Raw genomic sequence first — 21,663 nt, forward strand, 5'->3', positions numbered from 1 at the left:
TATGGTTAAACCAAGGGCTTTTGCAACCATTGCGGTTGTAATCACTTAGCATGGAGCCGTCTGTGATTATTGATGACACACACTAATTGGGATCATAGATCATCTCCCAGACACTGACATGACCACTAAAGTCAAACGCTAGGCAGCCAAAGGTCATGTGTTAATGCCAAGTGTCATATGTCATGTGTCAAGTTAAAGTGAGCCAAGCCCAAAGGCATGTCTAATATCTGCTGTGTACGTGCAGATGCAGGGCTAATTTATCATATATGCACATGAACTATCATGCTGTCCTTGAACAGACATGCTTGCATTCACAATAACTGAATTCAGTCTCTCTCGGACCTGCAATCTTCTCTTTCTTGTGGATACTTGTGAGCTTTAACCTCTTGGTTGGAAAATGGTGTGTTTGCAGCATGTGGGATGGTAAAGTTCATAGCCGCTGGCAAATGTGATTCTATTGAGACTGAGAGGCTGAGTGGAAAAGACAGGCCTAGATGACAAACTGCTTTAACGAGGGCAAACTCGTGGTCTGAATATTGTGCGTTTAATAGTTGCAATGATTTCTCTTAAAAACGAAAAGGTCGCTGACTAACATGGAGCCAAGAGGATCTTTGTGTTATTGATGACAATGAATTGAATGTGGTGAGTCAGAGTCACTGTGTGTGAGAATTTGAAAAGATTCATTTGTCTCAGAATACTTGATCAGAAAGGCTGTGACTCAGTCAGCATAAAGGCACAATGATGACTCAGAAAATATGCTGTCTATATGTAAATATATGTAGTGAGCATTTTTATGATGAAATAACCCTAATATGATTAATATGAATATTAATAATGTGTATTAAAACACCAGACAGAGGTGTGTTTAATGGTCCTCTTTTCTTTAACAAATAATTATTTCTCAGAGTCAAGTTGAATCAAGACAATTTTCTTTCAATAATTATTTCAAAATATGAATTAAAAAAATGGACTTCAATTCCAATGTTTAAACTGTGAGCATGTGCTTTAAAAACAGTAATATTTTAAAATGTTTTTACCATAATTGTTATCTATTTTTTTATTCCTGTGATGGCAAAGCTGAATTTTCAGCATCATTACTCCAGTCTTCAGTGTCACATTCCTTCAGAAATCATTCTAATATGCTGCTCAAAAACATTCATTATTATTATCAATGTTAATAATAATAATAAATAAATAAATCCATTCATTTGATGAATAGAATGTTCAAATTAACATTTTAAACACATTTTAACATTCATTCATTTAATATTTCAATGCGTGCTTGCCTTTCTTTAAAAAAAAGAAAAAAATCTCACTGACCCTAAACCTTTTAATGATAGAGTGTATGTGCTTATACAGTATTCTGTATTTCTTAAGATGAATGAATCACAATGCATCAAGTTAATTTGTTTGTATAGCCCTGAGAGAGGCCTGTTCTAAATGTATAAAATGCTGATCTTCTGATGTTTTGGGAACAGGTGGTGAAGAGGCTATAGATGAGCTCCTTTAGAACTAGCTGTACTGATCCAGAGTCAGCCTGAATACTGGATATGTGTATGGGGACGCTGTTTGTAAGAGAACCCACAACGAGAGTCAGAAAAAAAGATGACACATGGATGCAGTTAGAAAAGATTAAGATGGAGAACAGGAGTCAGCAGGTTTAAGGAAGAAAAAGAGGAATATAAAACGAACGAGGAAATAAAGAAGGTGCAGCTACAGTCCCTATGATGATGAATGAGTCTATAATGAAGTATCCCGCTCCCCCTCTCCCTTTTTTCCTTCATCTCACCCTCTTTCTCTTGATTCTTTCTCTCTCGCTGGCTGTCCAAAACCGCAGCCTTGGCAGCTTACACCGACCTCCATCACATCACGCCACATGCGATCAGAAGACCTCATCTATACACACTCGTTTTTTTTAAATGTGTATAGATCCGCGTACCCTCCCCCACAGATGACTTTCAATAAGTCATGCGTAAGTGTGACATGTGTGAACTTTTAGATCATGTTCTTGATATGATAACACAAATGGTGGCAGATGAAACAGATCATGCGTGGTTATGTGTTTGTCAGGCTATGACAGCATTATGGGACATGTACCGCTGCTAGCCTCTCAAAACTTTGGCATTGGACACCTAGAACAAAGAGAAGGAGAGGAAAGCTTTCCAACTGAAGTATGCTCTCATTTTGTAATTGAGCCAGCATTGCTGTTTGTGTACCTCTGGAACTTTCCAAATGTCCTGTATAGTGTGTATTTGTGTGTGTGTGTGTGTATGAAAGAGGATACAACTGCTGGGCATGCTTGAGATACCTCTGCGTGTTTTGCCAGACAACAGGCCAGATCTCCACAACAGCGTTCCTTCTGTGTGCTGAACGACACCAGGGGACTTTTTCCACCAATTTGCAATGCATGATGTCTTCATAGTCATGTCACATTTAGAGGCTCTTATCTAAGGGAATGAGAACAATTATAGGTTTGTGCGTGTGCGTACGCGTGCAGAGAGAGAACGCCCTTAAAGATTCCTTGGAAGGAAAATTATACTTAAAAGAAAATAAGGTGGAAAAAGAGAGCAAGAAAATAAGAGAGAAACAGAGACAAAAGAGTTGTAAGAGCTATAGGTAACATTTTTAAGATTCATACTGTATGCAGGCTTGAAAGATTTATTATTATTATTTTATTGTAATATTATTTTTTAAATTTACCAATTTTTTGTGCATTTATTTTGGTCAAAAGCATTATTTTTTGAGAATATAGTCAAATGTAGTTTTTTCCTGTGATGGCAAAGCTGAATTTTCAGCAGCCTTTGCTCCAGTCTTCAGTGTCACATGATCTTTTTTTTATTATCTATGTCGAAAACAGTTGTGCTGCTTAATATTTTTGCGGTAAACCATGAATGGCATTTTTTTTTTCTTCATGATTCTTTAATGAATACAAAGTTCAAAAGAACAGAATTTATTTGAAACAGAAATCTGCATGTCTTTAATGTCACATTTGGTCAATTTAATGCATCCTTGGTAGTATTTAACGGTTTGAACGACACTGTGTATTTTAAACTGTTTAAAACTTTTTTTAACTTTTATTCGTCATTAAATATGACTTTTGAATGTCTGTCAATGGAGAATGATGTTGCTTGCCCATGTCTAACCATTTTATATCTATTTCTCACAGACACATTTTAATTTGTGGTGTGCATGATAGAGCGTTTATGAAGTTACTGCCTGTGAAAAGCATCTCAAATCACTTGTGGTTCTAATTTTGTTAAGTTACCTCAAACCATGCGTTTAGCAGTATATACTTTCATTTTGCTGGAAGAATCTACTTAGCAAATGTATTAGTCTCTTAAATCAGATTACAGAACATTATGGTGTCCAAATCCCAAACATACTCAACTCTAATGTTTCTTTTCTCCTCATTAATTTAGGCAATGTTCAGCCAAGCTTAAGTCCTGATCGTGTTTCAAGTTAAAGATTCATACTGAAGTGTGAGTGTGTGTGGGCTTGATGACTGCAGTCCTGCAGTATTCAGTAAAGATTAACTTCACAGTTCTGGCCTTCATGCTGACAAAGCTCTGCCAGTAAAGGCATCACTGGGCCATCACGCTTTCATCTGATCTTCGATCAGGCTTTCGTTGGCTTCCTTCTGCACTGCAATATGCAGATGCTGGTCCAAGCCTGGCACACTCTCATTCACTCCCCCAGCCTGACAATCTGTCAAAAAAAATCAAGCATCTACCCCCAAAACCCTCCCACCCTCTAATTTGTTTCTTTTCTCTGGCTCTGTCCGTTTCCTCTCTTGTTTACCTCAGGGACACAATCATTTAGGAGTCTTTTCCAAATAAGTAAAAATGCACAGTTGCTCATAATTGATTTGCCAAATACAGCAAAAGACCAACGCTATCTCACGACCAATTCGTACGAATTCGTACGAATGATAAAAAGTTGGCTAATTCGTACGACCTCACTCGTACGAATTTGTACGATTTGTCTAAACCCACGTGATGGGTAGGTTTAGGGGCGGGGTCAGGGGTAGGTCATTCGTATGAATTCATACGAATTGGCCAATTCGTAAAATATGTACGATTTTGTAAAAATTCGTACGAGTCAGGTCGTATGAATTCGTACGAATAAGCCACCTCGTAGAATTTGTACGTTTTCCCGTGAGATCGGGCTCCAAAAGACGTATAGAGAGGAGCAGTGGCATTTTTTTTTTAGGATAACATCCAGGAGTGGGTATAGGGGACAACTGAAGTTAAAACATTTTGGAGAGAAGGGGGATGAACTTTTAATTTATTTTTATTAATTCAATTTGTGTTAATTTTTTTTTAAATGGCTATTAAAGTACTGTAATTTTATTTTATTTGCCATGAGACTTTGACATGACATTTATTTTTTTATTACATTTTATTGTATTTTATTTTTGTTGAATGAAAACAGTTACTGCATCATATAAATCAGGAAGGTCTCTGTTAGAATTTGAACCAGATATGCTGAACATGCACAAAACACAAATAAATATTCCTAAATAAAACAATGACATGTTTGTTGTAAACCCCTGACCATTAGAAATGTCCTAATGCAGAACCTAATCTGTTTCTCTTTACACACACCCACACACACTCACATACACACACACCTAGTGCTGTAACAATAAGTCATTTTTTTATTTTATTTTATTTTATTAAATAATATATGAAATTATTATACATAAAATTTAATATAAAATTTGCCATGAAAAGATTTAGTGCGTCCTATAAATCAGAAAGGTCTCCATAATTAGAACCAGAGTTGCTAAACATGCACCACACACAAACAAATATGCATAAACAATGACATGACCGTCGTAAACCTTCTGCTCTTCACACACACACTGCAACATCTAGTGCTTGAGTGCAAAGTACCACACGTCAGGAATATTAAAAGAGCTTTAGTTGATGGAATAATGCTGTGGATGCAGTTTTCATCTGCTTTGTGAGTGAATGTGTGTTGTTCGTGGCCTCGTCTGGCCCGCCGGTATTGTTTCGCAGGTCTTGCTAAGCACTCCTTCACTCATTAAGCTGGTGAAAGCTGTGCTGAGTGTGATAAGACTGCTAGTGATTGTTATTAATGTAACATATTCCTGTAGCCTTTCACTGGGACTGACTGACTGTGTAGATGTAATTAGGCGGACAGGATCTGTAAATGAGCAGAGACCATGAGTTTTAGTGCTTAAATATGGCTGAGGTTAGGACTGTGTGCTTTGTTTGTTCATATTGCATGTGTGTAACTCCAGAGGTCAGAGTACTTCCCTCCAAGTAGTGTTGCTGGTATTCGTTCTGGTTTACAACCGTTGCATTTTAAAATTACACAGACCACCTCTTTAGCTTCCCTCGGGCTTTACACCTCCTTTCCAGCCACGCGATCTGCCCCAAATGCTTTTAATGCTTGTGTATACAAGACTAGAAGAAAATAGTGTGTGTGTGTATATATATATATATATATATATATATATATATATATATATATATACATATATTTATATACATATATTTTGTATTGAGGTTGTATTGTGAAAAAAATATATAATATATATATAATATCTAAATGCACTTTCTATTCTTACACCTTTTTTATGCCCTTTTATGATTTAACCCTTCACAATGTTGTGAATTATGCATTTCTACAATTTAACAGTTGGTTTAAGCTGTTCCCAAGGCTCACAATAGATAGTATTTGTTTTGATGTTCTGCTCTATAGAAAAATGTGACTTTGTAAAAGAGGTTTTGCTTTCACCAAGTAAGCAAAAGAAAGACAAAGACTCATGTTGACTCCTGTCAATGCAAGCAGAGCAAACTTCGTCTTTTCTCTTTTTTCTCCCTTTCTCGTTTTTTCATCTATTCCTCATTTTAAACTCTGACACAGTGCTATAATTCTGCCTTATGGCTCAGTCCAATACATTTAAGCAAATAAAACTGGCTTCTCTTTGAAGATGGACAATAACCTCAACATGTAAGGAGCCTTTTTACTTTATTGTGTTTGACATTGGGTTATATGTCAAGAAGGAAAAGTGGAGAATGTTCATTTAAAAATATCTAAGACTTTCTCTAAGACCAATCTCATATCTGTGACCATAGATTTAACATTTCAAGGTTTCATGCACCCAGAACCAGTTTCTCCTTGCATCTGGGTCTAGTTTCAACCACATGCTGTGTTTTAAGGAAGCTATCTTGATCCAATGACATCAGCACAAGGCAAGCGAGACATTTAACCATTAACACCCTAACCCTCCCTTTCTAATGTCCCATCCCCCAGACACACTCATTCCCACAAAGCCCTAAATCTGACTCTCAATGGTTGGCACAACATCCTCCCAGACGCTAGCAAGAGGAGAAGTGTGATAGATCCCTTCCATTGAACAGTCATGCTTTAGTTGATGAGCTGGATGGCTGATCCGTCTCATTCCCTGTATTTGGCTTCTAGTCGGCATGTTATACGTTGAACATTTACTCACATGAACACATTTAGCCCCATAGTGCTTTTTCATCATTGCTTGTCTAAACCATTTGCAAACAATTATGTTCCTCCTGAAGCCCATTGTCAACTCCATACACACAAACACACACACATGCACATCCTCACAATTCCCTGGGGCTTGAGGAGGGGTTGTTTCTCTAATAATGAAAGAGAATCTGCCATGGCCACGAAGAGTTTTCAAGCCTAATCATTTCTTCATTTGATCAATCTTACTGAGACATACAAACACAAACAACTCTCTGTAGCACCTAACCCAAATCTGTCATACGTTCTCATTAAGCTCTGATGAACAGAATTTGAACTGAACTTTAATTACCCACAGTATTAAAGGAATAGCTCCCCCATAAATAAAAAATCTGTCAAAAACTGAAATTTTTCATAATTCCTTTTTGTGCATTGAGTTCAAGAGAAAAGTAGCATCGTCTGATAGAATAGCATCATGAAACAATCTCAAGACTGATCTTGTCTGATTCATTCACAAATTGAATTGTGTGTTGAGTTCAGCTCAATGATCTGCTTTTGGGTCAACTCTGAAGTAGAAGATTATCAGACTTGGAAAATAAGATGCTTTTTTGGTGACTTTGTTTGAATTTGAGTCCCCATATATTGTGATTGCATGGAAAAGAGCAATTGCTTCATTACTTAATTTCCAGGAGTGATCGGTCTTTCTTATCTATATCTTATCTTATATTCTTATCTTATCTATGATCTATAGTCTTTGGTTCTAACGCTATAACGACACTAACTTTATAGCGGTTGACCAGAACAATTGCAATTATTTCTCATTTACTAAATTACAATCAAATGGCTTTCCCCACACATTTTGCGTCTACACAGCATTTTAATTTTTCTGTGCAGCCGTGACATCAGCTTAGAGGGAACATTGATGAGGGTGCGTAAATTAGTTTTTTAGATGAACTGTCCCTTTAAGCATTATGCGCTATCCCAATGTCCAATCATTGAAAATACCAGTATAACCAACCCCATACTCTACTTACAGGACATGAGATTTAAAGATTTGCTCATCATGACCATGTCTGTCGTTAATGGGCTGTTGTCATTTATCATCTCTGTAATTTAATGCCTGACGAAGAGGCAGCCGACTTAGTCATGCAATGAATTGCCCATTTAAACAAATCTAAGACTGTGCATTGTACAGCGTAGCGGAGAAAGCTGGTAGCAGATGAGCAGAGAGAGGTTGAGACCCACACTGAGTCATCTCTTCAGTATTAATGTCAACTCAGGGCAATTAGAGGCTGCAAAACTCACTTAGAAAATGTAAAGGACATAGAAATGAATCATGGTGATTGTTCCCTCCATTAAGCAGGTGTCAGGCTTTGATACAACTGATTTCAGTTTTGTCTTTTTTATGCATCTGACTCATATGCTGAATTTAGTTTTTTGCTAGTGTGAAATTTTGTTTCAAAGCTGAAGTGTGTGATTTCTGTGCCACTTACGTGACTAAATGAATTTGCAAAAACAGTGGGTCTCACTCACTAAGTGGAAAGCGCAAAAATTTGCTCGTGAAATCTGTGTACAAATGTTTTCACGAACAAATATTGATTCACCAATAAGTTTTGTACTAAAATGCATTCTAAATTTATGGGGAAAAATGTTGGAACAACTGAAACCACATGGAAGCAAAAATCACATACTCATATAATCAAACTAAGATGAAGTTTTTTTGTTCACCTAGTAACGAAAAAATGTGTTATAGCTCAAGCTTCAAGGTTTCTCTGTATAGATGTGTATGTACAGCTGGCTAATGAGAGGTCGGTATTCTGGGTCTGTTTAAAAGGTGCTTATTGTGTTTGAACTGGTTTTGAGGATGGCATGCTTGGCATTGCTCGTATTTACAGAGCTTCATATGCTTGCTGAGAGTAAAGCCCTTGAAAAGCTCTTATATGAAGATGGTTTGGGCATGTTTTATGCAAATGGTTAGTCTCGGGCACACGGTCGCACATGTAATGAATTAGGAATTAGGAGAAGTTCTACTGTTCATACAATCCACATATAGACATCAATACCCAGTGATTGACAGATAACCAGTTAGCTCCGCCCCCAAACTCACACCAGTGTTGCCTTGTCCGACTGGTTGGGAAACACAAATAAACAGAAATGAATCAAATAGCAGATTTTTTTTTTTTTACATCTAAGAATATTCATGGGACATTTATTAAAGACACTATTATCTTGATGGAGACAAAAGTTAATGATTTCACATTTGGAACAGATTGATCCAAGAAATTTGCCTCATGAAAACCAGCTTTTTAACTTCTCGTCTGTGTGTGGGTTTTGTTCGAATTGAAGAGTTGTTTTTTATTTGTGTGCAAGCGTGTGTGTTTGTGGCCGACACAGGATCTCTAAAGTTTACGAAGGTCACCAACTTTGGTGTGTCAAATTCCTCAACTGGCCTCTAAAACAGAGTCGTCTGTGGTGGAGACTCCTGTGAGTGTGACCGGTCTTGTCCTGAACTCCCTTTGTTCTTATCTCAACAACATCTCTTAGATGGCATGTTCGTCTACTTGCAGACAAAAAGATGACTCTTTTGAGGGAAGAATAAAAGTGGGCAATGAAAACTTGAGATGCTACTTTAGAAATAGGACGGATTTGCACACACAGGCTGTAAAATAGACCAGATGGTGGAGTTCATACATTGTTCGCACTCCCACACACAGAATCCTGTGAGGAAGGAAAAACTGCTTACTAGCGTCATTTCAAATCTGTGAGCCTTACATATTTATTTAATTTCATTGCCTCTGCACTACATAGGCTACTTAAGAGGTCTGTTATCATGTTTAGATGCACATATGGCCTGATTTGCTACATCATTTGCTTAAGCAAAAAATAATAAAACAAGATCTCTATGTGGGTATCTGATAAGAAAATAAAACTCTTCAAGCTGAGATTAAACACTAAATGATAGTATAAACAGATCAATAATGTGATCAAGCACAGCTGTAGCCTCTCTACAGAGGAGGTCAATGGAGGCAAAGACTACAACTACGCTAACTGATTTATGCTAGTTTGGCTCTAAGCTAGCTAGTGGAGCTTCATAGCCATATTACAGCCAGCAAAAATTATCTGCTGATGCTTGTTTAGCAAAGAAAGTCTTGTTGGTTTTGCCAGTAAAGCACCCTGTTAGAATTTAAAACAAGATACCTGCTGACTGTCTTTTTAGCAGCATATATGTCTTCTACTGCACACTAATGCTGTGTTGTATTGTTATATATTAGCAAAGCATACCTGTATGACAAGACCTTTAATACCAAAATTGCTAATTATCAGGCATGTGTCAACACCGAATGCTCACACGCTAGCTGCTGCACTGCTGACCTCTGGCCTGAAAATGATAATTCACGATAAGCATGATGAAAACAGACACAGTGCCCTTTTCTCTAGCCTGACACTCAGTTTCATTTCATTGTTTTTACGGGTCCATATTGAGGGCTTGATAGCTAGCGTGTAACACAGATGAACAAATGGATAATTATGTCATATCCTCTGACTTGTTACGCCCGCACAGTGACGAATCGCCGGAAGGGGTGACAGATGCAGCGTTTGGCGGATTGGTCTCTCGGCACCAGCCGTGAATGATAAAGTAGAGCGATTACATATTCCAGCCACAAGCTAAATTGTTTTAACATTTTAATCAGTAATTAACATCAAGCCAAGAGCCGTTGGGATGCAGACAAACTGGATTGAGTTTTTCATTATGGTACATGGCTTTCATTTGGTTTGTGATTTTATATTAAAATTTTCAGAAGGTACAAGCTCAGTCACATTAACAGTTCACATATTTATGACGCTGTAAGCTTTGCAGCATTTCTTACAATGTTCCATTAAAGTCGCCTATTAGATTTCTGTGTTTTAAATGTCTCATTTTTTTGTTTAGTGAAAGTGTGCTATTTATGTCCTTTCTACACCCACATGCTGGGGGGTTTTAGAAACAGCTCTGATTTGGCACTGTAGAATTACAGCCTACCTTCTCTCAGGCGTCCATGGAAGGAACTGTGAGTTATTTCAGATTTCAACGACTTTCACCCGGCAATTAACAGGGATAGAAAATAGCTCAGAAAAGGCAGGTGTGCCACGTCATAGTCTATATATTTGTGCGTGTGCGTTATATACATATTTGGGTTTTAACGACAGTCTCTTAAAATATCTAGTCATTTGAAATGTTTTATTACAAGATTAGCTTAGCTTAAGTCATGTAGTGCAACTCTCCGAAAACAAAATAAATACTTTAAAAAAAATACTGTAAAATTGTAAGTACTAATTAAGTTGTTTAAACTAACACATACCTGTATTTTGTAAGAATCAATAGTTATTTCTTTGTACTTGATGGTTACACCACGTGACTTTTTCAGAGTAATTAAAGGGATACTTCACATCTGGCAAAATGGACTTTCAATAAAACTCGGCTGCCTATAGAGTAGAAAGGGGAACATTTTTGAAATAGGTGCTACCTGACTAGAGAAAACAAAGAAAAAAGGCTGTTGTCTTCCCTTTTGCCAAATAAGTAGGAAAACTTCAACACCCATAATGCAGGCATGCTGCCATCCAAGGCCACTCCCACCAATCTGCTAGGGAGGCGCTTGACCAGAGTCAAATGGTGCCTTGCTTTAGTAGGAAATACTTCTTATCAAACTTTGAGTCATAATGGTGTTGACTTGTAATGTTCACGGGTGCAAGAACTAGAAGAGTAAATGTTTAGTGGGAGTGAGTTGGTTTCCAGTGAAGGATCCATTGCGTTGTAGACAGTGGCTAAAGGCTTCAAAGAATCGTAAATATGAAGAGAACAATATGACAGAAAATCTAAAAAACCTCCATGTTTGTGTAGTCAACATTTTAAACTGGATAACAACGAGCCCAACAACGAGTGTTTTAGGCCAAACAGAGGGGAAAGCTGAAAGAAACTGCTATTCTGTCAATTCCGCCTGAAGCAAAACGGCGTCACATATAGGTAAGAAAGATGTTGCCATAGTGTTCCATTTTTACCGTAATGGTGTTTATAATGCAGACAAAGTATAGTGAACATACCCTTACACTAACGGTTACGTTAATAACCTTCTGTCGATCTGACTGTCCGTGGGCAGGGATACGAAAATGTGGAAATATAGCCTAAAATTTTCATGAAAGTCCTGGAGCATTTTGCGTCATCCTGTGGATTTTTACTGGTAAATAAACGTGATTTTTTTTAAGCCCATGTAACACAGATAACGAGGAATCATTGTTCATTTACATAGACTACCAGCATTGTAGCAATACAAAGTGGGTTGAAAATCTGCGAAGTTACACTTTAAATGTGAAAATAGTGACAATAGTATAAAACATTTTCAAAACCATATGAAACCAACATGAGTACAAGAACTTAAAACATTCTTTAAACTATGTTAAGTGTTATAAACTGTTTATATAGCCGTTTTTTTTACTTTATTGCTTTTCTGCTCTGGATCTACCAACCACCCCAGAATAATCTCCATACTTAAAGCTGCAGTCCGCATTGGCGCTCTAGCGGTTAATAAACATAACTGCATGCGTCTTACGAAAGAACATTTTAGCCGGAGCTACTTCTCTCTGTCTCTCTGTCACGCAGCAGGTACAGGGCTACTCCACAGTGGTACAACCCGAACCCGTCTAAAATAGTCTGAATATAAACACTTATTATAGGTGTACCGTAGGATTCAGGATAAGTCAAAAATACGGTTTGGAAAAATGGATTCATGATACTCGATTCTTATATAATTTTTTTTACATTTTGAACACAAAAAAGTTGCAGCTTTAATCACTGGCAGCTTGCTTAGGTAGACTGTGGAGATTTGGAACGGCTCCAGTTGATGCTATTGTGTGGCAGAAGGGCTGCTTTCCATATGTGAATCAGATCTGGCCTGACAATTCCCACAGTGCCTCAGTTTCTTCTTAGTAAGTGAGGAAAATTAGTAAAGACAAAGGAGGGTTTAATTCCCAGGCAAAGAGGTTTGGGGTGCGTGTATAACCCCACTCTATCCCTGCACTCTGCTCCGTCTCTGGGACGTCCCGTACAGAGAAGCGTCTGTGTATGAAGCAGAGGGAGTCTGTGAGAAACAAGCGCACGATGAAAAGCATACTAAGAGTGTAGATATGTGTGAAATGGACCAAGACCTGCAGTTTAACACCAAACTTTCTCCATCTCCAGTGTCCCTCACACACACACACACACACACACACACACACACACACACACACAAACACTCCATCCCCCATCATTTGCAGTTCAAATAAACACACCAAAATGGTAGGTGTGTGTGCTCCCCTTTCTGCTTGATGCCTGCCTGGGCCATTAATGCCATGTAGGGTGTAACGTTCTTCTTGAGAGAAATGTAAATAAGCAGAGACCACAGGGCGAGATTTAGAGAGATGAGGTCTGTTGAAGTGCAAGGAGGATTTATGGAGCTAATATTGAAGAATATAGTCCATCTTTCCTTCTCACTATATTTATCATCTCACTCTTTTCCCGGTCAGTAAGCGAGACACCATTTAATATGCTCTTTTCTCTATTCTCTAATCTTTAGCATCTCTAATTTAATTAGTTAATTTTCTGCCATGTCTCATGTACAGAATGTTGTGGATTTCTGCCTTGTAGCAGCAACACAAATTTCTCCCTTCGTCATATGCATTTTAAGCTCTTAGATTAACAGCCACAATGAATAGTTTAGATAAAGTGTTCTCTATTAAGTCTCCTCCTCTTTATTATGTCATTCCTGTAATGTCCTTTTGTCCTTTCATATTATCTCCTGTTGTTTCCATAGCAGCCTGAATCTCCCTCCTCCTCTAATAGATTGTTGCCCATTTCTGGGTGAAATCAAACTATAATGGACACTAGTATTCTTGTTTTTCCACTTTTGTCTTCTGGAAATCTCAAAGGTGCGAAGCTTGTCCAGAGGTGTAATATATCTCTTTTAAAGATGAATTGTTGAAAGTGAGTCCTGACATGGTTTGTCCGTAAGAAGGAAGTGTATGTAGAACATTTTGGACAGAGGGGTCATACGTCTGGTAATGCATTTACCAGATGGGTGATGAAAATGGTGTACTATCTTTCTTTAAAGTAACTGGCAATTTGTTTGATGTTTTTTATTTATTTATTTAATGCTATAATATTCATACATTAGGTGTGGTTTAAATATTGCTAGGCTACAAATATTTTTGGACAATTGTAACTTATTAGGATCAATAAGGACTGTTATTTGAATTCAATCTAAACTGAGTCTGAGCTTTTTAAATGAGTTTAATAGTGACACAAGGTTATCAGTCATAAAGTGGAGTGTAAGTGTGTCTCAACTGTAGTTTCTGTTTTCTGCCAAAATGTATCCAAACAAACTTATCATGCACATTTATCTTGCCATTCCTCTCCATCTGTTTCTTTCTCTCTTCCGGACATGTCAGGCCTATCTCAGTCCCGGCTCTGTGTAAATGACTGTTCCCCGGCTGCCGCAGCCTCCCCAAACTAAATATTTAAACAGGGCATACTTGTGCTCCCATTTATTTAACTTTAAAGTTTAACTTGCTGCTCTGAAACCATCACTAAGTGAAAGCTAGAACGCTGTCCTCAGTGATTTCCTCACGTGAAAGTGTATAATTATCAAAATAGTCCTTTTTCGCTCTGTTTTACAAGATAATGTGCATTTGTAATATACATGAACAGGATATTTACAAAACTCACTATACTGTAAAAAGAAATTGTGTAAAGCTGTGGTTGCCAGAAATTCTCTATACGAAATGGATAATATACTGGATGGCATATTGATGCCTGTATATTTTACAATTTACAATTGTATTTTTCAGTTAATATACCATTGTTATATACTAAATCTGCTTTTTACCTTATAAAATGTATATTGATAACCACCATAACAATACAGGCGACACAATACCACTTGATGAATCAGAGTTCATTGTGCCCTTTCCATAAATCATAGCCAATACTTGTATAGACAATTAATTGAGGAATTAACTGAAAATGGAACACAAAACACCCAAATTTACATTACTGATAACAAAAATTATTTCTATAAAACAATATGTCATGTCACGCGGGGATTTCTGGGAATGTCCTTTTAATGTTTTTCACCTTAAATGATGTGTTGTCACCTAATGCGATGTTAAACCATTTATAGTTTTTCACTGTATAGAGTTATGTTTTTTACTGTAGAATTTCACAGTGGTGGGTATCACAAACCATCCATCACAAACCCTGCAGTTTGGGGAACCCTTGATTTTAAACTACAAAGAGAAAGAATATTCCATTCTTTGTCATCAACATTAGTACATTAATTTAATGCACTTATGTTGATAACAAAGAATGGAATATTCTTTCTCTTTGTAGTTTAAAATCAATATGGGACAAGGTTATCCTATTCAAATCAATGTGATAAATGAGTTAGGTCAAAAGTCATCTAAAAGTAATCAAAAAGTAGTCAGATTACATTACCTTCAATTTGTTATGTAATGGGTTAAATTACTAACTACACTTTTTGTAATGTAATTTAGAATCAGTAAATAATCTACCCATGCACAGGCAATTTATCTATTCTTATATTTGCTAAAACATGAAGGATTTCAGTAGCTTGCTGGCAATATTATCCCAATTTAGGTGCATATAGTTCTTAACTTTATAAAAGGACCACTGGCAAGACCCTGTGCATTTTGTGAGAAATAACATGCTGTGCTGTGGGATGTAACAACCATCTCTGAGTGGATCTTCTCTAGTAGTGAATGAATGGATGTTCAGTGAATTGGGCCCTGGAATGTGATGTAAGAATTTTTTTAGAGTCACTGATCCAGCCCCCTCACATTGTTCTGACTGAAAGCACAGGTTTATATTTGTGCGTATGATTGCTATGTGCGAGAGAGAGAGGGAGAGAGCTGTTTGGAGTACATGAATCATCAGTGCTGTCCGAATGCTTAGTGTATTTTTAGAGACACTTCATTGTTTCATCTTAAAAGAAGCCATTAAATGTACAATATAATAGTCCATGTGTCATGTTGTATCGCCACTTGTAACTCTTCAGTGCGGTAAAAAAACTTCCTGACTTATACCGTCAAAGCAAATGTGCCCCACTTCTGGGTTGAGTCAGAAAAATGCATGTGGATGGCTTAGAAAACTTCCCATCGTGCTCTGCAGCTGCTTTCCTCCCTTTAATCTGATGCATTGATGGATGTGGCACAGCAGTACTTCCGTACAGTGAAGAGCCCTTTCAAAGTGGAAGATGTGGGGCAGAAATAGCCAGCCAATTCACAAGGTCACACAGCTCAGTGTCCCAGTGCAGCATTGGATAGCTTAATGTTTTACACGGCCTGCTGTCCCTCCTTTCCTCTCTTCGCCTGTACAGATTGTAAATAGTTAACGAAACTCCAAATTGAATTTCAAGCACAGTCTCTGTTGTAACCCGTAAAGAAAACCTTCACTTTTTATACCACATATAAAAATTTTGCACATAATTCACCCTGACACATGAGAAGAATGTCCAGGCTTCAGCATAACCGTATGAAAAGCTATCCAAAGGCATGAATTATATTAAAAACAACTGTTATAATAATGTTAGTAGCCTACAGTGAATTTTTATCAGGGGGAAAAAGAGCCATTTGCAAGGAAAGCGGAAGAGGTGGTTTGCTTTACCTTGATTTCTTGAAGCTCATTCCCTGGATGGAATTTGGTTATCTCATCTTGAGGTCTCACCAGAAAAAAGAGACGTAAGCATTCCTCGGCAATCAGCTGTTGAGCTGTACAGCTGCCCTAGTGTTGACTTAGAATGATAGCCATCAGCATTTTTGCTAAGAAAGGGGGGTGTGGTGCTTTTGTGAAATTAAAGAAACACCAATTTTAGTCTACCTTTGCAATCTTTATTCCGACAAAACCAAATTTACACGGATTGCCAGTAACTAAAACTGAAATTAATAAAACGTTTTTGTTAATTAAAATAATGCTGAAATTGTTTACTAGTTGCTGGCAAATAACTGAAATAAGTTTAAAGGGATAGTGCACCCTAAAATGAAAATAAAGTCATAATTTACTATGGCGTGTTGTTCTAATGTCGTATGCCCTTTCGCGCTCGCGCTCGCGCTCTTCCATATTATGGCAGTGAATAGTGACCAGCATCAGGCTTTTTAAAAAATACGCAAAAGTATCAGAATGGTCCCATGTGACACGTGCCGTACAAGTTTTTTGGGGGTATACAATCAGGTTTGGTAAAGAAAACAACCTGCAATTTAATGTACTTACTTGGTTCAAGCCGTTCAATTTGTATTGTTCATTTGATGTCATGCTGGCAGATTACTGTGATTTAACACACACCTATAGAAGCGTTTATAAAAGAAACCCATCAGCCGCATGATTTGGAGAGCAGCGTAGGCTTGTGGCCAGACATGTCACTGAGCTTGTGGCTGTGGGGAACAGAGTGGCTGTCAGTGCGTGTTACTCTCCAAGCCTAAAGCACTGGGACGGGGGTAATTGATACTACTGTGTGTGTGTAGGGGTTTGGCTCAGGCTGGCATGGTAAATGAGAAGCACAGTCCAATAAGAGATACCCTCATTTCAGATGGCTGCACATCCACACAGAGAACTTAAGCCACCTGGAAGTTAAAGAGCCAGCTGCATTCAAATAGATTTATGGACGTTTTATTAAGGAATTTAACCGCTGTTGTTGGCCGCTTGTTTCTTTTTTTTTTCTCTCTCTTTGTTGTGAACTGGTGTTGTGAGCAAGCTTTTGAAATAAGTATTGATTTACCCAACCAGGCATAGCTCATGCATCATAGCATCATCTATGAACACTCTGGTTTTTGGTGGTCTTGGTTGTCTCACCATGAGATTTCAGATTAGCGGAGAATTGGGTGAAATGTCGGTTATATATAAATAGGGTTATATTATTTACCCACTGACACATTTCACCCAATTCTCCCCTAATCTGAAATCTCATGGTGAGACAACCAAGACCACCAAAAACCAACACAGAGCGTTCATAGATGATGCTATGATGCATGAGCTATGCCTGCAAAAGCTATGCCTTTAATCTTGCAAACTATGCATATATTATAAAAAAGAATCTGACATGCTCAAATGTTCTGTGAGATATGTTCAAATGTGCTCTTTTGTAGGGAAAGGATACAATCCAATAAAGTTTCCCAAAAAAGTTTTTAAAAGCCTTTATTCAGTTGGCTATTTCATGATAATAATAATAATAATAATAATTATTATTATTATAATGGGCTGCAAACTCACATGTTTTGGCCACAAATGCCTTCCTCCTCTGGGTGTTTTTTATTTATTTATTTATTGGATTTATTGCTTCTTTTTTTTTCACATGACCATATATTTAAAAAGAGCCAATCATATACAGCTGCCTGTGATTAACAGATTTTATTTTCTAAAAACTAAAATAAAATGTGTGTGTGGCAGGTAATATGAATGTTGTCAAATTGTTATAATATTATTATAACAAATTATTAATGTTGAAATTGATTCAGAACATTTTAAATATTTTCAGTAGGCTATTAGACTTTTTTGTCTGGCTTATTTATGAAAATTAAAATTGTATCCTAAAAATGTGTACATTATTTACATATAAACGGTGTTCTTTCCCCTCCTTTTTGCCTTATGAAATGCGTGTATTGTCTGGGCTCTTTACAGTTGGAGGGAAAGAGACAGATTTGCATGTAAATGATTCCAACAACACCAGCTATTCACGGTGCTAATTAAACTAATGTAGGGACGTTGACTTGCTGACATCATGGACGCTCATTACCATTCACAAGCTCGAGTGGGCAGAGCGAACAGCGAGCCAGTGGAGTCCAAGCCACGGTTCACTGAGCTTTCATAGCCTGTTATTGAGGGGAAGCGCAGGCTGTTCATGGCTTTACGCCCTGAATGCTGCTGGAACTATCACGGAGAAGGGCGCTGGATCTGCGGGGACGCTTCGTGCTTTCACGTTACTGTAGATGTTTTATCCAAAGCGCCAGAGCTTGAGGCATGTCTTTCCTGGACGATACCTTTGTACGAACTAAGGCTGGTCAGTCTAGTGCTTGATAAAGACGCGTGGATTGAATCGCAGCGAGCGCTTGTTTGTGGAGAAGTGAAAGTGCGCCAACAGATCGCTTTTCAGGCTGGAAATGTGTAGCGCGTGCTTAGATCGATTCACGACTGGCGACATCGAACTCTCTCATCTCCGTTCATGGTAAAAGGTAAGTGTAGCCTACGTACGTGGCTCGATCTGTTACAATCGGGTCTGCAGTTTAAAATCTGCGTGATGACTTTTCCCTTCGCTCGCTGCGTGATGTGGTCGAGCTATTCCGAGAAAGTTGATGCATAAACTACATTTTATAAATTAGACGTTGATACGGTTTCCGTCATCTAATGTTACGGATCCACGCGTCTGTTTAAACGGTGTTAAAAAATAAACCTTATAGACGCCTGCGAACGACTGAATACAACTTTTCACCAGTTATCTTGTATCTCCAGTCATTGCTAGTTGACCTGTTTCTGATAGTCGGATTAAGCCTTTGTTTGGTGATGTTTTGTTGGATTAACACATAAAGTGACAAAGCGGAGAATAATGCCCAGGAGAGAGAAAAAAACCAGGCAGCTGCTGTTGAATTCGTACAAGCGATTTTCTTTGCTGAATATAGCACACACTCGCGCTTCTCGTGAGTGCAGATTCTTTTGAATCTGATATTATCATTTAATTGGTTAACACAGGGTTCAAGAAACCAGGCTGAATAGTTAACGGAGTTGGACCGAGGTTCTCAATTCAACAACTCGTTTAATCGTTTGAGAATCGTCTTTCGTGCAAGTTGAGTCGAGTCGCTATTCGCGAATCGATTAATGCACTCACAGTAAATGCCTGGTCACACCGTGGACAATGACTATTAAGATTACTATAACTATAAAGTTTTAATAATAGGTATGAGAACAGCAAAGTCCACGCCACAGCTATGATAACGATACAGAGGAAAGAAATGGATGGAATCATTTTCAGAGCGATTTTTTTTTTTTTTTTTTTTTTTTTTGTTGCTGATGGAGGGCAAATCAATCTAACTTTAAAGAGCTCGAGCACTTATAGCAGCATACACCATAACTGCAGCTGGCTCTTATAATAAACAGAACGCTATGGACATGGCGTGTAGGCTATGCTAATATAGTTATTTATAGTGTGTAGTGTGAATGGAATTAGCCTACTTTAATAGTCAAACAGCAGAAATGTTACAAAAACGTACTGAATTTAAGTTTATGATCCGGTTATGACAGTTTTATCAACACGCATGCAGAACAGTTAAAAATTCAGCTGTCAGTGACAACGTTGTGACGCAATTACGCAAATAGAACTGAATCCATTTTTTTTTTAACCATTTGAAAGAACCGATTTGCGGAATGACTCTGACTTTCCATCATTGTTGTGATGCGTCACTCGCTTGCTTGTTGTCAATAGGATGTTACTCTGGGCTGAATCCATCTTATTCTACAGCACCATTTCAATTAAATCAATATCGTTTCCTCCCTCACCACTCGTCCATTTGAAGCAGCCTCCATTTAACTGATTTCTTTTTCTTCAAATAATTGATTTATTCATCCGTCTAAGTTCATATAGTAGGTCATCAGTCACAAAGGTTGTCTTGTTTTAATTACTTGTGTCACTGTCTATATTATGAGCTTCTAAAGTCATAAAGGCTCAGATATGTGACTCTACTACAGTAGTACGGTCTTCCTGTGAATACAGATGTCGTGTATTTTGTGTTATTGAAGCACAAACTAATTTAATGCCACAAACCAGTGGATTGGAAACTGAAATTGACAGAATTATTTGTCTTTTTTTTTTTAAACGCCAGTGTTTAATGTGGGAAAAGTACACACAGTTGCATATGCACAAAAGATAAGTGAGAAAAGAGGGGGAATTGGCTTTCACTAGCATCCAGCTGTGACCAGATTCTCCACTGTGTGATGCCCTTTAGAAAGGTTATTTAATTCATCCGGAATGATGCCATGGAAAAGCCTGGGAGCCTCATCAGAGACTGGAATTTTGTAAAATCTACAGCCAGTGTTTAGGATCATTGAAATACTTTTTATCGTTTTTGTTAATATTTCGAATTTGTATTTTTACAATTTACATGCACATTTAAATTTTAAAGTTTTTGTAATTTTGTTGTGTTTTGTTATTGTATTAGTTTTTTAAAAGGTTAATAGTTTTTATTTAGTTTTAGATTTAGTTATTTTAGTTAAATGGTTAAATAAATAAAAAAACATTTACATTTTTAAATTTCAAGGAACAGTTTGTTATGGTTTTAGTTAACTATAACAACCTTGGCTACGGCTACTCGCTTATTAAATGGCAGTTGTATTAAAGATGACAATGCCACTGTTGTCTAGCAATAGGCTATTGTTAAAAATAATTAGATTGTTTGGTTGTGGCACAGGCCTGTTTTTTTAAGGGGATAAGTTTCCCTCAAGCTAGACAGAAGTCCACATCTGTTGTTGTCTGAACAATTTAAAAATGCAATGATTAACCCACAATAAGCAATTGTCCGATCAGATCATAAATCACATTTACCACGTTCCGCTTGGTTGTCTCAGGGGCATAACAACCTTCTGTGTCATCCCTAGATTACATTCCCAGTCTTCCATATTTGCTATGTAGGACAAATCCTTTCTAAAGGCTCTCAGTGCAGGCTTGTAGATCACATTGACTGGGTTTTAGCATGACGTTTGTAATGAATTCAGCATGCGTAGTTGCAACCCGGCATCCTTTTTAATTCAAATCACATTTAGATGATTGGAAGAGCATTATCGATGGACCGTGCAGTGGTATTGAGCCTGGAATTTGCAGTCATGTGCGAAGCATGTCAAAACATGGAACGTTTCACTCAATCCTTTTTTATGTGTGGTTATGGACTGAGGAGGGAGTTACGGTGACCTAATTTTTGTCCAGTTCATTTATCTGGACCAGCCCGGCATCTCCGTGGAACACTTTCAGAGTCATCTTAGAAATCTGTTCAGCTAAATGTTCATCCTTTCCAGATATGCATGCATTATTAGTTATGATATATATTAAAGTGTTCTGAGAGAAGACTTCCCAAGAGTGCTGGATTGCTGTAGCAATTCCTTTTTGTTTTCTGGCCTGCCCTTATACT

At 37.6% G+C, this 21,663-nt stretch overlaps 1 protein-coding gene across 3 annotated transcripts in view; it reads left to right on the forward strand.

The window, feature by feature from the left end:
- The window catches only part of prickle2b (prickle homolog 2b), an 86,454-nt gene that overhangs the window by 47,641 nt on the left and 17,150 nt on the right, over positions 1–21,663 (forward strand). Inside the window, exon 1 of one of the 3 annotated variants that reach the window (XM_084396122.1) lies at positions 18,243–18,723. The exons of the other annotated variants lie outside the window; for them this stretch is intronic. The gene's annotated coding sequence lies outside the window, so the exon portion shown is untranslated. Of the gene's footprint in view, positions 1–18,242; positions 18,724–21,663 lie in introns of those variants that run through there. 3 annotated transcript variants of the gene reach the window in all.

This window comes from Rutilus rutilus (genome assembly GCF_951802725.1).
Source record: "Rutilus rutilus genome assembly, chromosome: 22".
Taxonomy (NCBI): Eukaryota; Metazoa; Chordata; class Actinopteri; order Cypriniformes; family Leuciscidae; genus Rutilus; species Rutilus rutilus.